Source organism: Carassius auratus, chromosome 23 (assembly GCF_003368295.1).
Source record: "Carassius auratus strain Wakin chromosome 23, ASM336829v1, whole genome shotgun sequence".
Lineage (NCBI taxonomy): Eukaryota > Metazoa > Chordata > Actinopteri > Cypriniformes > Cyprinidae > Carassius > Carassius auratus.
Window position 1 is genome coordinate 10,208,197 of NC_039265.1, and position 17,098 is coordinate 10,225,294.

General features: G+C 38.9%; 1 long non-coding RNA gene across 1 annotated transcript; it reads left to right on the forward strand.

The window, feature by feature from the left end:
- The first annotated feature begins 12,083 nt into the window (after positions 1–12,083).
- LOC113041747 (uncharacterized) lies at positions 12,084–12,538 on the forward strand. The gene is made up of 2 exons (XR_003275460.1): positions 12,084–12,118; positions 12,490–12,538. It is a non-coding gene; the product is annotated as an uncharacterized LOC113041747 (long non-coding RNA).
- Positions 12,539–17,098: the final 4,560 nt, after the last annotated feature.

Below are 17,098 nucleotides of genomic sequence, written 5' to 3' on the forward strand. Positions count from 1 at the left end.
TATATATATATATTTAGGTGGTTGAATACAAATATTTGGACATTATTTATAAAAATTACCTCAAGTTAGCACCAGCAAGCCTGCTAGACATTTAGCATCAGCTACAATATTTACTTATTTTCAGTACCGTTCTGAATAAACATTCATGTCTGTCTAACGTTACTCGTCTAAAAAAAAAGCCTCAAGTTCAAATATTCATTTATCACCAATTAACTGTTTGACAAACACTTCCTGCTTCGAGATCTGAATTAAAAAAAAATCTCAAACATGCTCCGAAGTCCCAATCTGAATCAACCGAGTCGCCAACAGGCTCCGAAGTGCCGATCTGAATCAACCGAGTCGCGAACATGCTCCGAAGTCCCAATCTGAATCAACCGAGTCGCCAACAGGCTCCGAAGTGCCGATCTGAATCAACCGAGTCGCGAACATGCTCCGAAGTCCCAATCTTAATCAACCGAGTCGCGAACAGGCTCCGAAGTGCCGATCTGAATCAACGGAGTCGCGAACATGCTCCGAAGTGCCGATCTGAATCAACCGAGTCGCGAACATGCTCCGAAGTCCCAATCTTAATCAACCGAGTCGCGAACAGGCTCCGAAGTGCCGATCTGAATCAACCGAGTCGCGAACAGGCTCCGAAGTCCTGATCTGAATCAACCGAGTCGCGAACAGGCTCCGAAGTGCCGATCCGTATCAACCGAGTCGCGAACATGCTCCGAAGTGCCGATCTGAATCAACCGAGTCGGGAACATGCTCCGAAGTGCCGATCTGAATCAACCGAGTCGCGAACAGGCTCCGAAGTCCTGATCTGAATCAACCGAGTCGCGAACAGGCTCCGAAGTGCCGATCTGAATCAACCGAGTCGCGAACATGCTCCGAAGTCCCGATCTGAATAAACCGAGTCGCGAACAGGCTCCGAAGTGCCGATCTGAATCAACGGAGTCGCGAAAATGATCCGTAGTCCAGAAGTCCCGATCTGAATCAACCGAGTCGCGAACAGGCTGTAAAGTCCCGATCTGAATCAACCGAGTCGCGAACATGCTCCGAAGTCCCGATCTGAATCAACAGAGTCGCGAACAGGCTCCGAGTTGCCGATCTGAAAACTTCGACCAAAGAATGTAAAAAATAATTATATTTCTCTAATAACTCTAACTCTACAAACCTATGAAAGACTCAGATCACGTATCTAAAAATAAATCGCTATAGTAAAAGAGAAATAATAAGAGGAGTGAAGCTTCCTACCGCTCTGCTGTGTTTGGTCCTCAAGCGCGTCTGACGCTCCGCGGCGCGTCTCCGCCCCTCACACGCGCGTTTACAGCGCTAAATTAATCATCTTTGCTAATTATTATACATTTACTTCATTGTCAGCTTCAGGTACTTCATTTATTATTGTTCAATGAACTGTTTTAAACAAAAAAAAGGTTGTATTTCAGTAATAATTCTAAATTATCAAAATAAAATATATAAAATAAATAATAAAAATATGATTTTCAGTTACAATAATTAATCCTAAATTCCGACATTAATAACTTACTTTTAGCAACATCAGACGCACGCGCTCACAATATCTCACGGTTCTTACTTCTGTAGACTCACACTAAACGGTTCATTTGAATCAGTGAGTGGTCGACTCCAGAACAGCTGCAATCGGATCATTCTAATTCGTGAACGAATCGTTTGGTGCGATTCGCGATCCGATTTAAAGGTTTATTTTGAAAAGACTCAGTTCGTTCATGATGAATCAGACACCGCTTCTGCGTGTCGGAGCACGTGATATATTATAGGGAGTAACGATATGTTTTATGAAATGTAGTGAAGTTAAAAGTACGATCTTATGCTTTGGAATGTAGTGAAGTAAAAGTAAAAGTTACTCAAAATAAAACTACTTCAGTAAAGTACAGATACTTGAAAAATGTACTTAAGTACAGTAACGAAGTAAAGCTACTCCGTTACTGTCCACCACTGTAAGTAAGTGTAGATCATGGTCCATGAAAATATTTTGTAAATATCCAACTGTAAATTAATACATTTTTTTTTAATTGGTAAAATGCAATGCTAAGAACTTAATTTGGACAACTTTAAGGCAATACTCTCTCTCTCTCTCTCACACAATGACCCTTATGACTGGTTTTGTGGTTCAGGGTCACATGTTACTTTACTAGTTACTTGAAAAAATAATCTGATTACGTAAAAAGCATTACCACAAACTTTGTTTGTAAGAATATTACTAACACTTTATCAATTTCAAATAATCTTGATGAATAAAAGTATTAAGCCGAATTTATTTATAAATAAGTTAAAAAGAAAACACACCAACCTGAAACCTTTGATCAATACGTTTTTACAAAAGATTTCTATTTTGAATAAATGCTGTACTTATGAAATTATCACGTAAAAAATAAATAAAAATAGTTTCCAACATTAAAAATAAAGCAGCATCTCAGAATGATTTCTGAAGCATCATGTGACACAGACTGGAGTAGCCTAATGATGCTGAAAATGCAACCTTAATATTGCCAGGGTTCCTGTTATTTTTGCAATAAATATTTAAGATTTTGAGGTGAAATATGGCCCGGATCTGTTCTTTTAGGTTTTATATATATGCAGCGAACAGAAACTGTGACTTCACTGGCAGCACACCAGAGGGCAGTGTTTACCAACACGTGAAACCATGTGCTTTCGCTTCATTTGAGACTGGGACACAATGAACTCTTCACACAAAGACTTTTTAGGCCTTATACAGACCAAACGATCATTCACCGTTTTGGATATAAGATGACCACATTGTATCTTTCATTTGAGGCCACACGCTTTCAACAGACAGCCGAGCATTGGTCATCGTTCGTCTGCTGAACCTGGCCTGCTGAAATCTGTCAACAACAAATTACAAAAGACAGTATCCAGTACGTGAAACAGTCTTTCACCCCTCCTTTTCTTTCTGACTACAGCACATCTGCTTGCTGTCTGCTCCCCAGGGCCAGCGCTGCTGTGTAATCTATTGCATTAGCTCACATTAGTGCATATCGCCCATGGGTCTCGATAATCACAAACATCAAATGAGCATTTCGCTTAGTATCACCCTCACATGCCCCTCAAACAGAGGCCAGAGAGAGCATCTGGAAGGAAGTCCAACCTCGGCTCGTGACACGCTTCCTGTTTGGACTAAATCCCTCAAGGTTTGATGTCAGGGCTTTAGCGCTGTGTTTATTTGATGCTGCTGGTCTGCGGCCATCAGTAAACTTCTGGATCGAGTCTCATTACTGCTTGTGAAAGTTGGAAAGCACACACAGGCTTCTTGTGAATTACTGGCAGTGATGAGGGAGTTTAGTGTTGCTTTAGCGGTGCCGAGGTTGTTTGGAGTAAGAAAAATGTTTTTAAAAACCAAACATGACCACAGATTTGAAAGAAGCCCAATAGCCACTTGCTCCAATCCTCAAAGTGTTGTATTTTACCCCCAAAATCGAAGGAAATCAAATGAAGAAATTTAATTTTGCATTAAGAAAATGAAAACTGAATTGAGAGATTTTGTATCTTAAAATCAACACAATTCCTCCACATTTTCCTGCAGATTGTCCCATTTAGGCCTACACATTTTTCTCAGTTCTTCCCATTTATGTAAAAAATTCTGATGTTCATAGCTTTCATGCACAAAAAAAAAGAAAGAAAAAAAAACATTTTACATTGTAAATTTATTTTTATTTTTTTCAGCATCTGTTATTTGCTGAATCTCCCCCACTACTGGGGTTGTAATAAATACAGGGGTAAGTTGTAACAGCAATGTAATGCTATTCTATTCACTGTTTGTGTTTGTCACTCAAGATTCATTTATTTCACAATCAAAGGTGTCCAATAATTAGTGCGGAAAGGTATGTATCCTTTAGAAAAGTACTAATATGTTCATTTTGGGTACTTTAAACATACTAATATGAATAATAACACTAATGACAACACCTGCAGTTTATTCATGTGCAAAACTTTTGTGAAAAAGCTTGCTGCTCCTTTAAATGTTCTCTTAACTAGCATTTTCTAATGCACACATGCAATGCAGAGCAACTATTACAGCTCGCGCCGTCATCCCCTGCTGTTACAGCACAATAGCTAATTCCTGTTTTCATCCTGCCTTGTTTTCTGTGAAGGTGTGGGCCCCTTTGTGCCCGGGGTCACACCCTGCAGAAGAGACGTTTATTTCCACCGGGCTCTGCTTTATTCACCGCAGGAGGTGTTGCTTTTGCTGACATAGGGATCTGGCACGCTGCGCGCTGGGCCCCACGCAATGCTGTGTGCAGCAGGTAATGTGCAGGAGAACAATACTCAGATGTTAATTAGAGTTATGTGCAACATGGGGCCACATGCAGTCACCCTATTGCTTGTCATAGTGTTTGCGAGAGCTTTTGTGGCAAAAGCAAAGCTGGCGATATTCCCTGTGGACGAGTAGTATAAGGCGACCGTATACATATTTTATTAGTGCCATTTCCCCCTGTCAAGCAAATTATTTGTTCGCCATGAAAATGTTTGACTGTCTGCTTCGGCTTGATATTTTAAGAACAGTGTCTTGATTAATTAATCATAGCAACTTTAGTAGTGTGTATTTTAATCAGTATATAGCCTGTCACTTATGTTGTTTTTGTGTTGTGTGACGCTTATATTCACGTTTCATGTGGCTTAGTGCACAATTCGGATCCAAAATGTTCTTTCATGCAAACGTTGCATCCGCTCATCTGTGTACAGATTTTATTTTTGCAGACTTTGATGCAGATCAGTGGGTGTTTTACATGAGTAACACTGAAGCATGAGCTCAGGGGATAAATATATAGGAATGTGAGTGTGTATGTTTATATAGACTAGTTTGGAATAATTAAAACATAGGTGTTTTACAAGAAATGCTCAAGGCTTCAATTATTTGATCATAAATGCAGTATAAACAGTAAATATTGTCAAATATTATTTTAAATTAAAATATACATTTTCTATGTAAAATGTAATTTATTCCTGTGATCAAAGCTGTATTTTCAGCATAATTCCTCCAGTCTTCAGTGTCACATGATTCCTATAGAAATCATACTAATGTGCTGATTGCAAAAATAATCAAGAAACATTTATTATTATTATTATTGATGCTTAATAACTTTGTGGAAATGTCATACACTGCCATTCAAATGTTATAAAGATTAAAAAGATAAATAATAATAATAATACTTTTATTAAAATTGTAATGTCATATTTATGTAAAAAAAAAAAAAAAAAAAAAAGAAAAAAAAAAATATATATATATATATATATATATATATATATATATATATATATGAAAGGTAAAAATTGATAGCCTAAATGCACTGTAAGTCTCTTTGGATAAAAGCGTCTGCTAAATGCATTAATTTAATTTACATTTAATATATATATATTAAATCTATATAGCTGCAACACTAATTTCAGTAATTACCAATATTTATTGCTAATTATTTAAAAGCAAATCAGCATATTATATTGATTTCTGAAGGATCATGTGACAGTGTAATGATGCTGAAAATTCAGCTTTGCATCACAGAAATAAAAGACATTCACAATATATTCAAATAGAAAACATTTATTTGAAATTGTATTAATATTTAAAAACTCGATTCAAAATATTATTTAGGACAAATTTAGACAAAACCCCTAAACCAAATAGTGATACTGCAATTAAGTGATTAATCTGATACCTATATAATTAATTCAATGAAATGCTTCTGCCTAATATTCTTCCTAACGCTGGATCTTCTTTCTGGTGTTTCTTTGTTTCAGGCGTCTGTCTCTCCTCACTCCAGACAAAAGCAGCACATGGAAACTTCATATCAGTCATGTGGCCTCTGCATGGGCGATGTTGTCGTCACTGATAATTGCCTCCTCCAGATTGTCAACTTGCATGAATTAGCAAATGGGCCAGACGAACACGGTGAGACTCAAGGAATCCGATTTGTGCTTGTTGTTTTTTTTGAGAGATGTAAAGTCGGCGTTCGCTGTGATTGCTCATCATCGTCGGTGGATCCCTCTGAGAAAGAAGAGAGATATAATGGCTCTTGCGGAAAACACAGTCGCTGGCCTCGGGAAAGGGATTTGGGTGTCTGGAGACAAGCAGGACCATATGGAGCGGGCTAAGATAGCAAGGCACACGTTCAGAATAATGGATGATGTGTCATGTTTCATGTTGCTAAGAAGCCATCAAGAGACCTGGTTGGGGGAAATCAAAAGACGTACGTACAGTAAAAGCGACTGTTGCGGCGTTTAAAGACTTCACTGGTTCCATCAGCCCACGTTTGCTCTCTGTTGGCTGAATCCATTAATGGGATGAGGATTTTGAAGAAATGACATTGTTGTCATTGTTCTGTGAAAATGGGGCAGAAATGTTCGACACAATTTATTAATTTTTTTAACAATAAAGCAGACCCAGCTGTTGAATAGTGTAGTATTTCCTAAAATCTTAAAGGAATAGCTCACCTCCAAATTAAAATTCATCCAAAACAAGTTTTCGATATTGATAGTAATAAGAAAAGTTTATTGAGCAGCAAATCGGCATATTAGAATAATTCCTGAAGGATTATGAGACACTGAAGACTGGAGTAATGATGCTGACAATTCAGATTTGATCACAGCAATTAATTACATTTCAAAAGATATTCAAATAGAAAAACAGTTATTTGAGATTATAATAACATTTCACAAAGTAAATGGAGTCAAATAAATGGAGCCTTGGTGAGCAGAAGAGACTATCAAAAACATAAAAAAATATTGTTTATTATTATTAATTTTATTTATGAATTATTCCAAACTTTTCACTTCCTCTTGGCTTTTTCTTTGCTCCAGAGAGAAACAACAGCATAAAGGTTTGAAATGACCCAAGAGTATGGAATGCCGGTTTTCCGTCATGATTTTTTTTTTAATACGTAACAGAGACTTGTTTTTCATGGTTCTGAGAGACAGAGAAAAAAAAAAAGAGTCAGAATTGCAAAATACAAACTCAGAATTCTGTCTTTTTTTCAGGTACACACTCCAAGTTTAAACCTCACAATTCTGTTGAATTATTTGTGCCATTCAATAAAAAAACTAAAAAAAATGTAACTGCCAATCTTTATCTCAAAATTCAGATTTTTTTTCCTGTATCAGAAATGAAGAAAAAAGTCAGAATTGTGAAAGTGACGTGACATTCAGCTAAGAATGGTGACCCATACTCAGAATTCATGCTCTGCATTTAACCCATCCAAAGTGCACACACACAGAGCAGTGAACACACACACACACCCAGACCAGTAGGCAGCAATTTATGCTGCAGTGCCCGGGGAGCAGTTTGGGGTTCGATGCCTTGCTCAAAGGCACCTAAGTCGTGTTATTGCCGGCCCAAGATTAGAACCCACAACCTTAGGTTTAGGAGTCAAACTCTATAACCACTAGGCCACGACTTATAATTGTTTTTGCCCCCATTTTTCATGAGCTGAACTCAAAGGTCTAAGACTTTTTATACATACACAAAAGGCCTATTTCTCTCAAATATTGTTCACAAATCTGTCTAAACCTGTGTTGGTGAGCACTTCTCCTTTGCTGAGATAATCCATCCACCTCACAGGTGTGGCATATCAAGATGCTGATTAGACAGCATGATTATTGCACAGGTGTGTCTTAGGCTGGCCACAGTAAAAGACCACTCTAAAATGTGCAGTTTTACTGTATTGGGGGGGTCTGGGGAGTGGAGGGGGGTCCGAAAACTATACCATAACCCCACCGCTAACATGGGCCACTCGATCCACAATGTTGACATCAGCAAACCGGTCATCCACATGACGCCAAACACACTGTCTGCCATCTGCACTGTACAGTGAAAACCGGGATTCATCCATGAAGAGAACACCTCTCCAAAGTGCCAGACGCCATCGAATGTGAGCATTTGCCCACTCAAATCATTTGCGACGATGAACTGCAGTCAGGTTGACACCCTGATGAGGACGACGAGCATGCAGATGAGCTTCCCTGAGACGGTTTTTGACCGTTTGTGCTGAAATTCTTTGGTTATGGAAACCGATTGTTGCAGCAGCTGTTCAGGTGGATGGTCTCAGACAGTCTTGAAGGTGAAGATGCTGGACGTGGAGGTCCTGGGCTGGTGTGGTTACACATGGTCTGTGGTTGTGAGGCCGGTTGGATGTACTGCCAAATTCTCTGAAACACCATTGGAGATGGTTTATGGTAGAGAAATGAACATTCAATTCACGGGCAACAGCACTGGACATTCCTGCAGTCAGCATGCCAATTGTACGCTCCTTTAAAACTTGTGACATCAGTGGCATTGTGCTGTGTGATAAAACTGCACATTTTAGAGTGACCTTTTATTGTGACCAGCCTAAGACACACCTGTGCAATAATCATGCTGTCTAATCAGCAGAGATGTATAAAGTACTAGAGAACCATACTTGAGTAAAAGTACAAGTGCTCTATCAAAAAAGTGACTTGAGTAGAAGTAGAAGTGCTCTTTAAGCACCACACTTAAGTAGAAGTACTAAAGTATTCAACATTTTTTGTACTTAAGTATTGCAAGTAGTCTATTTTAAAATTTACTACTCAAGTACTGAAAGTAAAAGTAGAAGTATTGTGTTATGTAGCTATTAAAGAAAGTAGTCAAAAGTTTGAACATATTGTTTTTACTATTTCAAATGATTAACCTAAAGGACAATCACAATTCCTTTGACTGTAACTTCTTGTAAACAAAAAATGGTTACTAGGGTTAGTTAGCCCAATTTGCAAAATGATGTCATTGATAACTTACCCTCATGTTGTTTCAAACCCGTAAGACATCAGAGGGTCATTTAGAATTTTTTGAAGCAGCGAAAATACATTTTGGTCCAAAAATAGCAAAAACTAGACTTTATTCAGCATTGTCTTCTCTTCCGTGTCTGTTGTAAGACAGTTAAAAACAAAACAGTTTGTGATATCTGGTTCGCGAACGAATCATTCGATGTAACCGGATCTTTTTTAAACAGTCCACCAAATCGAACTGAATCGTTTTAAACAGTTCGCGTCTCCAATACGCATTAATCCACAGATGAATTAAGCTGTTAACTTGTTTAATGTGTCTGACACTCCTTCTGAGTTAAAACAAACCAATATCCTGGAGTAATTCATTGACTCAAACAGTACACTGACTGAACTGATGTGAAGAGAGAACTGAAGATGAACACCGAGCCGAGCCAGATAATGACTCGTTCACGAGTCAAGAACCGTTTCTGTCCGATTCGTGAACCGAGGAGCTGATGATACTGCGCATGTGTGATTTAGCGTGAAGCAAACCGACACACAGAGCGTCTGGAACCGAACTGATTCTTTTGGTGATTGATTCTGAACTGATTCTGTGTTAATGTTATGAGCCCATGTGCAGTCAATGCCAATGACGCCATTGCATCGAGCGCAAAAGAATCGGTGAACTGTTTTCTTCAACTGGTTTATTGAATCGAACTGTCAGAAAGAACTAACGTTACTGGTCATCCGAAAACCGATGCAACCTGTTCTTGACTCGTGAACGAGTCATTATCTGGCTCGGCTCGGTGTTCATCTCTCTCTTCACAGCAGTTCAGTCAGCACGCGCAGTCTCGCTTGATTCGCTCAATGATGTGCCAGCTTCATCAAACCTGCCATCTACAGTTCTGGCAGTGGTTTGTAATGGAATGATTCGTAACATTATTATAATTGTAATGAGTAACGATGCAGCACATAAAAAAAATATCGGAGTAAAAGTATTAAACTCAGCGAAAATATGTACCGAAGTAAAAGTGGAAGTAGGAGAAAAAAATAATACTCTAGTAAAGTACAGATACCGCCTTTTAGTACTTAAGTACAGTAGTGAAGTAGTTCTACTTCGTTACTATACATCTCTGCTAATCAGCATCTTGATATGCCACACCTGTGAGGTGGATGGATTATCTGGACAAAGGAGAAGTGCTCACGAACACAGATTTAGACAGATTTGTGAACAATATTTAAGAGAAGTAGGCCTTTTGTAAGAATCGGCTTAAAACCCATCTCTTTCATCTTTATTTGACCCTCTAACTTTAGCACTCACTATTCTAATTCTATTCTTTAAAAATAATCTAATTACCTATCTAATCTTTTAGTATTCAATTTTATTTTCATTTATTATGCAATTATGTGTGTGTGTGTGTATATATATATATATATATATATATATATATATATATATATATCTATATATATATATATATAAATATATATATATACATATATATATATATATATATAAGACCTCTGACACTAGCTTGCTCTATTCTTTTTCTATTCTATTTGTTTTCTTTTTATTTAATATATTTTTTTTTTAAAAAGCCCTTGCTACATGTACTGTGTTAACCTAACTGAGACTTGTTATAGCACTTATATATCATTGCTCTTTTTGCTGTTTTTGATTGCTTCCAGTGTTCTCATTTGTAAGTCGCTTTGGATAAAAGCGTCTGCTAAATGAATAAATGTAAATGTAAATGTTTTGTGCACATAGAAAAAGTCTTAGATCTTTGAGTTCAGCTCATGAAAAAGTGTTTTTTTTTTTTTAATGGCGGAAAAGGGGCTTCCATCTCGAGTCATTTCAAACCAAAATGCTTTTTTTCCCCTGTGGAGCAAATAAAGTTGCATGAGGAAAAGAGAAGTAATAAATAAATAATTCATAATAATTTTATTCCATTGCAGAAACAGGGTGAGTAAATATTGATATAATACTTTTTTTTTGGATGCACTATACCTTTAAATAACATCTTTAAACGTTTCCTTAACACATCACCATTCTGACTGGCTGACAAAAAGAACAGCGCTCAAGAAATTTCATCTTACAAACAAAAAGCATAATCATCGCTCTTCCCCAGATGTTCGTTAGCGTATTTGAAACCAGACCGCTGAGGGAGATACAGGACCGAGGTCACGACCCCGTGAAAATATACATCTAAGGCCGGCCTGTCTGAGCCCGTCTTCCCTTCTATCATCGAGCCATAAATATTACAAAGCCTAAACATCACAATTTCAAAACACAGCGCAGACTTGATAGATGGAGGATGAATGATAGATGGAAGACAGCTTTGTTTTGCACCTTTCTTCACAGTGGATCAGGAGCACGGGGCGGCGGGCAATTTTTCTTTTCGCTTTTTCTTTCTTTTTCTTTTTGCAAAAGCACGTCCACTAAGTGTGATCCCCCACCCCTCTCGCTCTCTTTTTCTGCCTCCTGTGCTCTACCTGCATGTGAAATGCGTCTGCATACCCATAACCTCACTTTTTCCTCCTGTGTCAGAGCCACCCTTAAGTGCTGTTGCCGATACCCATGAGTAAGCCCCATAAAAGCCACACCATCGCCGCAGCCGTTATTGTTTCTTGCGGATGATTGATTGATGGATGAGGGCTGACACTTCAATGAAGCCATTTCCACTGGCATCTCTATCCGATGATGTGCAGCGTATATTTTCTATCCACGCCTCATTGCTCGCCTGTGTCATTCCTGGAAGTTCATTTACACCATGTTCCCTGAAGGACCTTTTTTTTTTTTTTCGCCCATCTCCCTTTTTCTCTCTCCTTTTTTCTACTGTTTCTCCTCCTGGTGTCATAAAATAATGCTATTTCTCGTAGGCTCTGTGGGAGCCGGGATAATTTGAGCAGAGTGACAAAACAAAAGGCATAGAGAGGTTACTTACAGGAGGACCATGCCTGTATTGTTACATTTAAATCTGCTTAAATATAGTATTGTCATTCCTGCTGTGCAGGGACTTTTTAGGTTTCATTTATAGCATTTAATAAATATTCAACAAATTTTTCTTAAGAGAGACCGTGTTTTCCCTCTTGCAATAATCACAATTAAGTAAATATGAGGATTCATTTTAAATAATCTGACCACTATTGTTGTAGATGGTGCTATATTGTCATGTCTATTTTTAAAATTTGAAAACTGAGAGTGTATTAAGAAATACTGTTGTAATTGGAAATCATGGAATTGAAAATGTTTTTTTAATGTTTTGTGTGATGTCCCTTTAAATAAACAAAAGGCTGTTCATTAATCTCATCATCCTCCAGGAAGTGACATCATTTTGGAGGGAAAACAACAGCACAAACAATTGTAAGTTTAAGCAACGGATTTTATTCACTCTGTGATGTATTATGGTTTCTTTTTTAAAATAGCAGATAAAATATATTTCAATTGAAGTTGATCTGTCCGTGTAAGCTTTAGGTGTTTATTTCTATGCTGTTACATTTAAATGTAACATTTACATTCCATCCTGTTTATTTTCTTGCAAATGTGTAAATAGAATATATTTCATAAGCCTCACTTTGATAGAAATACTTACATAAATTACAACACATTCTTTTTTTTTTCGACGTGCACTGTATAACAGGAATGTCCCAAAAACTCTGTTAGCATTTAAGGTAATTACCTACTTTGTTAGTCAACCAGCTACTTATGGTGTGGCTTCCTGTTTTTGTTTCCAGAATATCATAGCAATAACAACGATTTTTCAGTTGGTGAGTTGAAGAAGCAAAAAAACGATGGCTTTTCGAAGACAATTCCTCATTTTTATCTCATATGGAGAGCAGATGGCAGGCCTGCATCAGTGCAGGAGGCTTTCTGGGATGACAGCCATGAGATTCCCCCTCAGGTGCCATTGGAGTCCTCATGTGCCGGGAGTGTGATGGTTGGGACATGGCACCTCCTCGTGAAAGAATGGCTCTCTGTTCGCCTCCCTTTCTCACTTCGTAATGGTGCTTGCTAACAACCTAATATTTCAAGTGAATGTGTGCACACACAGAGACTCAAACAGTATGGACTCTCTTCTCTGACAGTCTACTTCTTTGTATGTGGGTATGAAAACACATCCTAGGATTTGAGTTGAAGATCTTATCTTATTAGGAGGATTCTGGTTAATTTAATGCACATGAATTAGTTTAATGAACAAATATTGGTCTATGAATAGTATTTGTGACAGAAAAGTTCAGCTATGGTGATGGACCTGGTCATATTGGGGTTTTAAAAAGAAAAAATTGCAAATGCAAAGCTTGTGATTTTATTCAGAGTCTACTATTTTAGCTAGCCATTCTACAAGTCAAAAGACAAAAGTTTTTGTTCTTATGCACTAACATGTTTTAAAAATGTTCAAGTATCATATGTTAAACAGTGTGTAATGGTCGGATATTACAATTGCATGCTAGGGCATGCTATCCGCCGCAGGAACTTGGACCAATGAGGATTCACTATGGGCGGAGCTACCCAGTGTGACATCATAGAAACAGAAGCCAAACATCTGGAAGGTAAGGACAAAACTCCAACACTTTCAGAAACTGCTCAAATATTGTACTTTTAGGGGTGCGACAGTTTGTTATTTACTTCTATAAGATTCATAATAGTACCTTGAGGCGACATAGTATTACTACTTTAAAGTACATTTTAGGGATAGGTAAGGTACAAAGTTGTGCTTTTAAGGGTACGGCGCAAGTGACAAGATGTTGTACTTCAAAGGGTACCATTTTTTAAACAATGACAGTGAATATGCTATTTCTTGCATGTGTGTTGTATGATAGCCATGCTTGTGCATGATACTATAATCAGAAAAAATGCGTTAAACTTATAGGGTTCCCATATGGACCATTTTCCCTGTGTCTTTTACAGTGTTCGTGTCACAGGCCATTTCACTATGACAGGGAGTATCGTACAGAGAAAATGCAGCATGTTTGAAAATATCCGAGACCTCATCACAATATCAGAGAGAACATGTGCATACTCCGCCAAAAGCCTCCTGCATTTTTGATGACTCGACCTTCTGTCCTCTTCCGGAGATGAAGTGTCTCATAAGGAGAGGCGAGTATTCGTTCTCGTTGTATTTATACAGGCCTTCCCGATGAGAGAATGTATTGAGGCAGGAGAGGCGATTGGACTCTGGCGTACATTTCCCCTGCGTCTCCCTTCAGCATGTCATTCTTTATCAGTAATCACCTTAGAGGGCAGCGTGGCACTCGTTTGTGAGATGCTGACCTCCCTTGCACTGAGAGGCAGTGGACAGTGGGCCCATCCATAACCCTGCAATGCATTACCGGTGGTAACATGAAGTGTAGTCACCCCTTTTAGGCACTAGCGTTCAAGTGCAAGGCCTTGGGAAAAACACCTCTTGGGACACATCAAAACTCAGACTGGTTCTATGTGTCACTGGTATTCATTAACCCCCAGAAACTGTGAAAAATGAAAGACGCTTAGCTATGTACATGTGAACTGCGCATGCAGTGTGCATGCATCCAGGACCAGTAAAATAGTCAAGTTTTAAACAAACATGACTTTCAATGCAGGTCCAAGCATTTTGCATGTTAAGTCCAGGTTCAGCTGGTCAACCAGTATTTCCAAGCTATTCATCAGCAAAACGATGTCTTTTCTACCTTTCTGGTCCTTGAACATGTCAGTTGCATTGCTGTCTATGCAGGGTGAGAAAGCTCTCGGATTTCAGAAAAAAATATCTTTATTTGTGTTCCGAAGATGAACGCGTTTGTGCATGTGAACGCGTTGGCCAATCAGCAATTTTAAAAAATCAGCTCAACATTGTTCAAGTGTAAGCAGGAAATATATATTTTTTAAATATCAGTACTGACTGGTTCTAAAGTCTGTACTTTGACAACACTACTGCAAACTAGCATGTGTGTTCTGCATCTGCATGTAAAAGTTGAATTTCTGTATCATCGGGTATCAATAGTCTATTCAGTCAATAGTCAATGACTATTAGTATCAACTCATCATTCAAATGGAGAAACCAAAACAAGGATATATGCTGTTATACGAAATGTAAACAACGCAGCACCTGTGTTTTCGGGCCTAGCTTGTCTCCTTTTTCTGTAACACCCACTTCAGGTCTTGGAGATTCTACCAATGAGCTGATGATCTAAATCAAGTGTGTTTAATTTAGTAGACATGTGAAATGTGCAGTGTTGGCAGGGCCTCCAGGAACGTGGTTGGGAACACTGTTCTAGAAATGTTTTCAATGTTTGTTTGACTATTAACAATGAACAACAAGGTACACAACAGTACAACTTAATGACCACTGTACATCAATGTGGCATCCCCCCAGCTAAAGTCCACACAGTGACCTGAACCTAAAGTTTACTCAAGCTCATGGTCCAAGCTGTGCTTCTGGACACATCTCATCTGCCCAAGTGCATGTATGTCTTAATCTTAAAGGCGATTCAGCCACACCCACCAAAGCAAAGCAATACACTTTATCGGCTAATGCGTGCTGACACTGAATACTACACCCACCAAAATGAGGAGCCGCAAATTGGGTTATTCATCTTCACCTGGCGGTAATCTAGTTGATAAGCACTATGCACGTAGATCTCTGGGGGGAAAGAGGCAATGTGATTACTGAGAGCAGAGCCCATGATGCCAGAGTTGCAGTAAAAGGGCCTCTGGTGCTCCGAGGGATGTGCGGCTAAAAAACACATTTGAAGAAGACAAAGGAAACACTGGTTTTTGCTTCTTGTCCACGTAGTGCCTTTTAGCGCTAGTAACAGTTTGCATAAGAGGATGAAAAAAGGAGAATAAATGAGCTTGTTTTACTGACTAAAGTGAGAAAGGTAATTTGAGAGGTGTTCTGTGGCGTTTGAGAAAGATATCATCTATTTCCGCCTCAGAGAGACTTGGTCTTTTTCTTGGTTTATATCCTCTTGCCGTACCTCAATTGTTTTTCCCAGAGAATAGTGTGCATTCACCTGTGAAATCGGGCCAGCGTGCAGAGCAGTCTGACTGTTGTAAATAAAGAACAAAGGCTAAAGAGATTCAGCTGTCCATCAGCCGGGGCAGGATACAACATTATCTCATGGCAGACTGGCTGGAAGTTAGAGGGATACTCTTTGCCTAGTCGTAGAAAATGCATGTATCTAGCAAGTGATTTGTAGAGATCCAACTTTGCAATGTTTAATGCAAAAGGTTCAAATGCATAGCACTTACAAAAGATTTATCAAAATGGTGTTAGAGGCCTCAACTGGAGCGCTGAGCTTTGGAAATGTTTAGGTTGCATTAACTCATCAGTATCTTGAATTATACTAGCAATGTAAACACAGGACTCTTTAGCTGAGTCCACCTTCTCCAGGTTGTGAAAAGAGCTGGGGCCTTTGTTGCTCGCTCCATTCTGTGAATTATTTTCATCCCTTCAGGAGTCCGTCTGACCAAGACGTAGCATCATTTCATGACTTATGCATGTCATAGACCCCCTTACTTTCCCCCTCCTAATGGCCAGATAGCTTCGGCGGCTGCAAGTTGTTGTTGTATTTGCAGACGTGACGCATAGATCCCCGGTGGCCATGTAAAAACCAGCCAGACCAGGTGCAACACTAATATCCCAGTCGTATCCAAACATTTTCTTTCAAAGTAACCAGCACACAGGGTCCAATAAATTAGAGCCAAGATGTCAGGCTTCCAATAAGACCCTACCCTGAGCAATAAACTTTGACATTGGTGTGTGAAAAACGGTGGTCCTTTTTCATTGTCAAGTGCTACAAATTGATGAAATGAGTTCATCGATGTTCCCTGGTCATTATCCCTCTAGTGGCACTTTGTTTTACAGACAGCGGGGAAAGGGACGGAGCAGATTAGGGGCCCCCGACACAGTTTATCAAACCAAATCTAATATCATCCATAAGAAGGGAATCTGGAAATCAATACTTCATTACTAAATTGTTACTGGGGATGAAGAGTGATTGCGAGAGTTCAGAGATGTGTCTCTGCGGCCGGGGCACGGGAAGTTCAATGTCACCGGTGAAGTGATAAGTAAAGGCTTTGATGGGAAGAAACATTTCTGTAATGGGGCACTGGTGAAGGAGGGCTGGGGGGGTGGGGTGTTGGTGAGAACAGATAATAGAAACTGAGTTTGCCTTTGATTGGGCATTTGCTTTATAGCTGGAAAGAGAGCGAGAGAGGTGGGGAAAAGGAAACAGAATCTCTCTTTCTTGACTTCACCAATATCTCTAAGTTTACTGGGTGCGCACGACATTATGGCGGACTTATTGGGTCGTTGGCAAGCAAACTCTCATTATGAAGGCATCGATTTACACAATAATAAATTCT